Source organism: Dreissena polymorpha, chromosome 6 (genome assembly GCF_020536995.1).
Source record: "Dreissena polymorpha isolate Duluth1 chromosome 6, UMN_Dpol_1.0, whole genome shotgun sequence".
NCBI lineage: Eukaryota > Metazoa > Mollusca > Bivalvia > Myida > Dreissenidae > Dreissena > Dreissena polymorpha.
The window spans coordinates 92,299,648-92,309,893 of record NC_068360.1 but is presented as its reverse complement, the minus strand read 5'-3'; positions in this window follow the sequence as shown (position 1 = coordinate 92,309,893).

Here is a 10,246-nt window from a genome sequence, read left to right as displayed (position 1 = left end):
GCGTTATCATTAAGTTAACACATACACCTCATCAGATGTGTGACAATCTAACCACACCCGCGGTCAAACATACATCTCGTATATCACTGACAGCGTTCTTAATGTACAGCTATGTTAACGTTCTGTACATTATGTTCAATAGACATGTTCGCCGCACCATCACGAAGCTAAATTATGTAATCACTGCATCTTTTAAAATGGATTGTCATGAGATAGGAACGATTTGCATATATTGGTTAATGACACGTTTCTTACATTCCCGAGATATATATTTCAAGACAAATATTCAAATACATTCGATTAGACGTATTCTCTCATCAACGCACTGCATTGCGCTTTAATTTAACACTATATGGTAGTTAAAGTCATATCAATTTAAGATCATTCTTATATAAAAGCCATATGGAGACTTTCAGATGTTAAAAAGTAAGTTCTCTGTATGGTTTTATTGTTTGTTTTTGTTTTGTAGAACGACCACATTCAACTTTACGTCGACTTCATTAATCCTTTACTCATGTATATATTTTTACACACATGTTTGCCCTAAATATTTAAAAGTGCAAAATATGGATTGAAACCGCCACATTACGAATAATTTCTTTTTTACAAAAGAACAACTATCCGTTTAATTATTTGTACTCGGTTGTGCCATGTTTACAGGTTTGTTTTTGTTTACTCCTCTTTAATACACTTGGTTATTTCCTTGATTTACACGCCTTATATAGCCAAATAACAAGTGTGTCTGTGTCGCATCTCAAATAGATATAGCTGAGGATGTGAACACGACCTCATGACTTAACATTATTTGCCATGTGCATATTATATTGTTAACTGCCATGTTTTTCAGTCATTGGTTATAAGTTCTAAAACAATTTATCACATTTGATAATAATACCAAATACACAGGCAGTAATAGTTAGGGTCTGATAACATTTCATTAATTTGTCGCACAAAACGTATTAGTGTACATTTATATGTACGAGAGATTTTAGAATTGAGTCGTGTTATTAATATATGTAACAATAAGCAAATACGTTTTCAACAGTATTACTATTATATGTCGTTGGTTTTCAACATAATGAAACACATTAACACAGCACAGAGTAAAATCGATTCAAAGTGATCTTTGTATTTATACCAACCATATATGCTTTTTATTTTTATTTAAAGTATACACTCGCACGCAGCCTGTGTTGTTGCATGTGTAAATTCGCTTTATAGAATGAATGAGCAAGCCCATAATTATAATTCCAATAGGCTTTTTTGGGGGGACTCCTGTACATATAGCACGACAATAATATAAAGCGTTCTTTAAAACGAGAATGTACTTGACATATACGATTTTTCAATCTTAATATAATTAAAACAAACATTGACCAATGTGCTCTTCAATATGTTTGAAAACGAATTCATTAAAAAGCGGTAGTTTCAGTGAGCTTTTGATCTGGAAAACAATGTTTAATTACATATTTCTGCTTTGAACTTTATTTAGCAAACACGTATTAGTTTGATATGTTTAATACGTACAAGCATTTACATACTTATTGTTTTAAAGTGCATGTATGAGCAACAGTAAAGACTAGTGCTTATTTTATAGGTAATATCACGCATATCTCCTTAACTTAATAATAGTCAATATCATTTGTATTTATGATAAGAAAGTAATAGCATTCCAATGAAAGACAAAGACAGACAATAGCAAACGAAGCTTCTAAATTATAAAGTACATTGCGTTATGGACATGCGTATTAAAACAGTAACACCTTACATGCAAATCAAGGGTACATTAATACGCGTATTAATTGTTCCAAAATATACCATACATCACACTTACTTTGTTTCATAAAGTTATCCGTACAATTTAACAACAAATACCATGCTTCAATTTGAGTAACACTTTTTCCCATACTACATCAACGCTCGTTCTTGAATTAGAACAGCGATACGTGTATAGACATCGTTTAGTGGATGGTTAAAGATGATGTTGTCGCTGAATACCAATATCAAACTAGCCGTTGAAACATCGGCGTTAACTATCACATGCAGCCGTATTGAAGTGCTTGCAACATTTAGTTATATCACGTCATGAACCTGTAAAACTGCTGAAATGTATGTATCTGACTACGTAATAAATAGCGTCATTTTATTGTAAATTGACAACATAAACGGATTTCTTTTTGGAAGTCGATAATAAAACACCACAAGGTAAATTGGTATCACTACTAGTGTTATTAAATTTCATTATACTTTTGATGTATATAAAATATCACTTTCGAACTCAACGGTATCGGTACCACAACAATTATCCCCAACGCGTTTAATGCAAAAATGTTATATAAATGTATGCTGTAACGGTTACTTTTATCTTATATTCACCATGAAGTCAAATTGACATGTGCATAAACGTATACAATCGACTGTGTTTTATTCAAACAATGCATTGACCTCTTTTTTTGCGACAATCCTACCATTAATTTTTGACATTTTACAATTACAAACGCTTATTTTGGAACTTAACGAATGCAACCTCAGTTTTTGAACGGTTATTGAAATTTCGTTTTAAGAGTGTTTATATGACACTTTATAAATGCTTATGTTTAAAAACAATCAAATTCGATAATGTCATGCGTTACCAAGAATATCCATAAGTCCATAATATATAGAGATGTTATTGACATTAACAGACAAGCTATTTACTCATCTAGATCAATTGTTTGCTTGTATTTAACCGTAGAAATGAATTCAACATCATCTACTTGATTCAAAGAATTTGCCTTAAGGTTTAAACAAATACTACTTCGTCGATCGTCAAATATTCTAAGATGATGTAATCGAAATATATACCCATTCAAAAATATGTATTTCGCCAGAAACATAAATAGAGAATAAACTATGAATGACCATATGCATTTGAACAATGTGCCGTGATATTTTAAAGTTGAAATATACATCGGCCATTTACGAAGTGACTATGCACCATAATATATTCTCAATTTTGTTTTATATTAATTGATCTTACACTTGCACGATCAGTTTCTTACACGCAGTTACATGTTTTACAATTGTCGTCGAGTAATAATTTGAAGTCACTTGTTGTTCTAATTTTATAAACTGTGTACATGTGTTTATCTCTTTATTACACTTGTCCCTTCTTTTGTTACCACGATGGCCTTAAATTGTGTGCCATAATGATATCACAAAGAACCAATTAAGAACAGCATTACACACTAAATTTAATATTATATGCATGTATATCCAGAACAATGTTGAGCAATTCGTATTGCTGTTGTCAATATTACAATGGTAACACAACAAATGGTTTTGCAAAGGTAAGTCGCTTTACTGAAAATATGTATACGTTCACTCGACATTAGAAAAACAAAATCATTGCGAATTCGAAATAACTGAACATACGCATATTTTAATTGAAGATTTATGGAAATGAACATTTCTGATTAGTTGTTTGAGATACAATACTGGATATTGAAAATACAGTATAGTATCCGTAAATCCTTGCAAATACAGCTTTTATAAATCAGTCTATAAAACTGAAAGTTCCGGGTTATTCCTTTCGTAAAATGACCGTCTATCACGCATACTTCATGTTACATAGAGAGGTTTAAACAAGGGCAAAAACGGACGCTTGGTTTTTGTAACCAAAAGGTTAAGAACATGTTAAAAGTTAATATTTTAGAAACAGTGTTCAGGTTTTAAATAACGTAAACCCAAGCTCATACAGTTATCGGTGCTTTTGTTCAGTACCATTTCATATGAAGAACAATTGTTAATCACAACGTACACACAACCATGAAGTAGCAAACTCTTCATACCCTTACATTAAGATTAATTGACTATCTATCCACATACCCGGTACATTGTATATATCTGTGTAAAGGCAGCTTGGTTGTGATGTAATGATCCTTTTGACCGGTTATCAAATCAAAGATGACCATACAGACTGTATGAGAACACACTGTATAAATCAGCAGAGAAGAACGAGCAAATTAGTATAATATATTTAAAGAAGACCTATACACAGAATGACATTTTTAATAGAGAGTAAATACTTTTCTTGAACACGGATTTTACATATAAAAAGGTAATTTATTTTCGAAAAAAAAACACACCTCCCGAACCACAAATACAAATCAGTTACACGTTTACATGTTGAGTTTGAATTTTATGCTTTTTAAATAATGTTATAAACAACTCAACTTTCCTTAATAAATGTTCATTCACATCCAATTTACAAGATCATGAGCTTTTCAATGTCGGTTATACCAATTAAAATCCGATGACATGCATCAACAAACGCTACTTGAAGACAATATGTAAATTCATGTATTTGCTTTTGTTAGTTTTTTTATAACGAAGTTTTGCGTATCAATCGATTTTAAGGGATAACACACGTGGCAGTGTTTTCATAATACTATCGAATTTCAAAGGCTGTAAAACACTGTATAATCATCGCGATTTCCTCGATGTTATCGTGAGTTATAAAACATGTTAAAGACAAGAAACATATGTTTAACCATCTATATGAATATACAAAATACCTCTTGTGATAGTGTTTCATATCATGTCATACTTTGTTTAACTTGGGAAGCGTTGCTCTCACATGGCATATACTGTGTGGTTCGTGCTCTTTTATAATTGAACCATTTTCGTTATAAACGTAAAAATATATATGAACATGTTCAATGATTGCAAAACATATTTGTTTCATCGGACATCTTTGACAATATCAGTAACGCTCTGTGTTGTTCATAAATGTTTTTAAATCATAAGTATCCGTTTTGGGGCAAAATGAGTATAAATTATGCTGAATGCATGTCGTCAATTGAATTGTATATGTATATATGTATATGTACATATTTAAGCAATTATACAAATGAATTGATTATTTTAGCTATACTAGAGCGAAATTGTACACGGAATGTGCTCTCTGATTCCTCTCAAGCCTTTGATTTATACACAATATAAGTAGTTCACATAGTACATTACAATTACCGTAAAGCAAATTACCACAGAGTGTGGTCTGCTATTAAGTATACATAAAAGCGCTGTCAGAAGTTGTTCACAATGTCAGCCAAAGTGCTTGTTATAAACCTATGAGCTTAACATATGCGCAAAGTTAAAACACAGTTATTTAAGTAGAGTTTAAATAAAAAATGGTTTATACAATTAAAACTTTGCTTGACTGATAATTATTTGAAGTGTTACGCATTTTTGTAAATTGATTTAATTATTGTTTTTATGTTAAATGCCGTATTGCATTAATGTTGTGGAATTGTATATGCAATAGATCATTTTAACTAAATAAACGAGTAGCTAAGACTAATTGTTTTCACACGATGCTAATTTTTCTGATTTCGGCATATTCATGTTAAAAGTATACATGCATGCATGTATAAATTAACTCCAAACTTGTTATATTATATATTGTATAACTGTAATTATAGAGTACTAGTTGGTCATAATGTGCCATACTTATACAAAGAACAGAAATTGAAAAAAAATAAATAAACGTAACATACATGTATAAAAAAGAGTACATACTATATTTGAGATCCAACACTATTAATATTTCCCCTTGTCAACGCCCAATGTGGATGATTGTTGGCTAAATTGCGTAGATGTGTTACTAGCAAATAGTAATTCATCTATTTAAACCGCATTTGAAAAAGTCAATTTCCGGTGCATACATATTTTCTGATGATTTACCAAACGAGATCGAATATATTTTCCACGAAGGATGGTTTCTCAAACCAACTGCAAGAATTAACGGCTAAAAAGCTTATTTCAATTCTGAAAGTTGTTTTCGTCATCCATTGTATTTTCTAATTTAGAAGCGTTCAGTGTTGTGCCACACAAGAAATATTAGGCGGCAACGTCAATCGGTAAGCGTTTAACCATTTGTACTGGGCACCATGAAACTGTTGCCTGGTTTAGTAAAACAAGTATTTGATTTGATATTGTGGTGAATTGTGTTTATATTAACACGTTTTATGGTTGGATCGCGTTATATGTTGCGAATTATTGTGCGTAAAAAGACATACGGAGGATATGAAGGGGCATTTCGCATTTGGCATTTCAATGCTAAGAAACGCTTGTTAGTAAGTCATGCACGTGTTAAACCTATATAAGTATACCAGTGTAAGAAATAAATTTAAATGATATTGGTGTAAGATATAATATCATCCTTCTTCATGTAACAGTGACTTAAAATAGGAGTAATTATGACTTTATCTTTCGTCAGTCATCCGAATGTAGCAAGATATCTTCGCTTAGTAGTTTTTGTATGCGCGCCGAATACCTTAATGCCGTATCATTAAATTCAAAACAAATACGCAAACGTGCATAAGCGTTTTGCAATAAAATCGTTTTAACTTTGATGTCTAGCATAATAACGAGTTGTATATAGCCTTTTTCGTTGAGCCAGAAACCATTTTATAAACACTGCTTTCAATCGGATGATTAGCTGTGGATATACTTCCTTTCAACAATCAAACCACCGAAGGAAGTGTATTACAATCAACATATCCCGAAACATTATTTTCCTTTGAATGAATAAGACACTTTACTGATACGTAAACGATATACATGTATTTACATAAATTTTATTTTTAAACCCCAAAGATCAGGCGAATAAATCAAATTCAATCGAGCAATGATAAAATGTTAATTACTCCGGGCTGTACTCAACTCACCATTTATACATTAATTATAAGTTAAGTCAATCCAAATAATATAAACACTAGACAATTCGTTTTGTGATGGAATTTCAACGTAAATGAAATACAGACGGAAAGCAGTTAACCTAAATTGTTTACAGCATGCTTCAGCGCTGATTGTAGATTGTTGTCTTTTTAGTTTGGGAAACATGAACCACTCGAAAGCTCTTTATCTGTTTTTTTAATTATTTGAAATGATACGACTATGTGTTATGTTTTTTCTCGACCAAATTCCATCTGGTTTAACAAACTTCCTTATGTAAAATATCATATAACATGTGTTCATTACCCGGAAGGTTATATCAAATGGCCTTCACTATGTATTACCCTGTGCTATCGTTAAAAGAAGCTCCGCTATGCGAATCAATTATTGTAAAACAAATACTTGCACTATGTGCACTTTATCTATTTTTTTGCAACCGACAAATAGTCACGACATAAATTACCTTTATAAAATTGAAAACAACTTAGATTAATAAGGTATGTATAACAGTATATGTGTTGGTCAATTACTGCAATTAAACGCATACGAGATTGTTCTAAGTTTCAGTTTATTAATATAACAATCTAGCATCTATCCGCACCCAACCCCTGAAAATAACACTAACACTTCCATTCATCGTCTAATACCAGATCGTTGTTCCAAATTACTAAGTCTCTCTAAAAATTGATGCAACGCGGTGGTTAATATAGTATATCGCTTTTCTATTAAATGACAATATACTTATATTGATAAAAAAGTAGGCTTTTTTTTCTTAATAATGATACGTATATGCTATGCAATGATTCAATATTATGTCTATTTGGGGATACTTTACAATCCTTAAATGTTTGGTTATGGTCTATTACATCACATATAGGCCAGTTTTAAAATGAAATGTGGGAAGTTTTCGGGGCCGATCCTTAGCTGATGAATCAAACATGCCAGGAAAATGCAAATACACTTTGTTTGATGTGTCTTCCTGTAAGAAAGAACTTATGGACATTTTTGTGCTAGCACAATTACGTCATATACGTTATATTACCACACATTTCATCTGTTTCACCTCTTATGTTTATATCGGTCATTGGTATATAACATCAGTGAAGAAAGCAATACACAACTTAACACATATTGCATATGATCCGTAACATATGATTGCACTGGTTTATGAAAGCACGGGAACAATCAAGATCTCTAGAAGAATAAAGTGTGTATACAATGGAGATTATCAGTTTTTTCATTTAACATTGTAATGATTTTATATTAAACTTCAATATTCACAATAACACTTTAGCAATATTCTAAGATATGTAGATTGTGTTTATGAAAACTTATTAATAAACTCTGCTTTGTGTTATCAATAAAAGCAAAGCTTATCCAATTCCACTATTGATCTACATCTTGTTACAATACCAATATTGGAAACTATTTTGCTTATTTCTCGTCAAAGAGAACCAAATGCACGTTTAGTTAAATGCGCTAAAACTGATTATTTATACATTATTTATTTTTATAACAGTACACATTGTGTTCCTAAATTGAATCGTACTTTTTAATAGACTACATGGTATGCACTTATTCTTGTGCATATTGTCTGAGGTTTCGGTGAGATTATATAGAAGTCCAACACACTGATTACCTACCGACTTTATAATGTTTGATTTCCGAAATAAAAATAAAATAGAACTACGATATTTGCACATGAAATATAGCGCGTATTTTTATCACATACATGTTAGAAAATATAAACACGACTTTTGATGCATAACCTAAAATTTCTCGTGTAAACACACAAAATAACATTGACTAAAAATCACACAGCATCGCCCTTACTACAGCAAAACCGGTTTGTGAATGTTATAAAAACTTCTCATCTAGGTAGATGGATATATCCGATGACGTGAAACATGAATTGTATCGTATGCATTGTGCTAACTTGTTCACAACAAATACTGTGTTTGGAAAAGCAATCTAACCACTTGAATATACAATAAATCGGCTGCTCAAATATTGAGAATGTTATATAATTGTATAATTCTTTACTCATAACCAGTTCATTAAATGAATACGCCTGTGATTGAGAACATTTCAAGCACATATAAATAAGAAAACAACAATTGTTTCGCTGTCAAGAAACACTAAACAAAGTAAGAAATTAGTTCTAGTAAGCAGCATCAATATATAAAACTAGCTCCACTTCGTCATACGCATATATACATTACTGTATGTAGCAACCAGAACTACTCATTTCCACAATATAGACGAGTGTCTATTTAGGGCGATTAGAAACAGATTCATGCTCAAACTTCGGACATCCGATCTCAAAACAAAGTCGTGTATAATTACTTACTCATATGCGTATCGACCAACCATCAATCTGCGCGATACCCTTCTGATATGAAAAAGAAGGAATTATCACAGCGAAAATTGGGTCTGGTTAAATCAGCGAGGAAAGTCTGATTATTTGTTTATGGCTCTTATAAATGGGTGTTTAGCATGCATACTCACTTTCATATAGCGGTATATTAACAATGGTCATGTATTAAGAGAGGCTGAATTTAATTATTAATGAATAACTCACGTATATTTTCGGACGACTTTACACAAAAGTGGGTATAACATAGTGTATGTTATAAAACAAAAAAGCTTTCTTGTTTCGCTAAAACATAGAGCTGTGGTGATGTTTTTCCAATAGTAAAACGTAAATATTGAAAGATACGACATTTCATTTGTATTGGTAGTTGGTAGATTTAAGAGTGTATTTTTAAGCAATTAAATGAAGCATATTGCACTTTTAATCACATATTAATTATCAGAGTAAGGTTAACGAACCCTAAATGAGTATTTTAATCGAGACGGTATCAAATTGTCAAATTAGTTTCAAGACTATTTATCATTACGATCTTTGCCGGAAGAGAAAAGTAATGTTTTGTCGCGACGGGAATCTATTGCGGTTCTTGTAATATGGCCTCTACCCGGCTAAACTTAAAATAATCAACACTTTAATACTTAAATGCAAGAGTAATACAATATACAGTTGACCCTGTAACGTTTGGAATTTGTCTAAAACCGCTCTAGGATTATCCGGATGCATGTTTACAGTACCTTTTTATCTGTGCTACGTGTTTGAAACCGCAGCGTTTTAATATTTGAAGTAGCAATTTTAACGTAATTGTCGTAAGTTTACTTCTTGTTGTGTAGTATAAAGTAATTTATGTAACTTGCTTATGACTAACATGCTTTAAAAAGGATTATCTCATATAAATTAACCATGTGAAATAAGACAATGTTTGTCCATGTGTCTGTCTTATGTTTTGAACCGCTTTGCTAGTATTTTGTAATGTATTATCAATACAAAATAGCCCAAACTCGAAATGCCTTTAATCGAATGCTCTATATTTAGATATAATTGACTGTATTTAAATAACTGCTTACCGTTCGTGGAGATTTATTATTATAGTAAAAGGAAATGTTTCCACACACGAATGCACATTGAATGTATATCGCTGCTAAATCGAACAGTCATTTT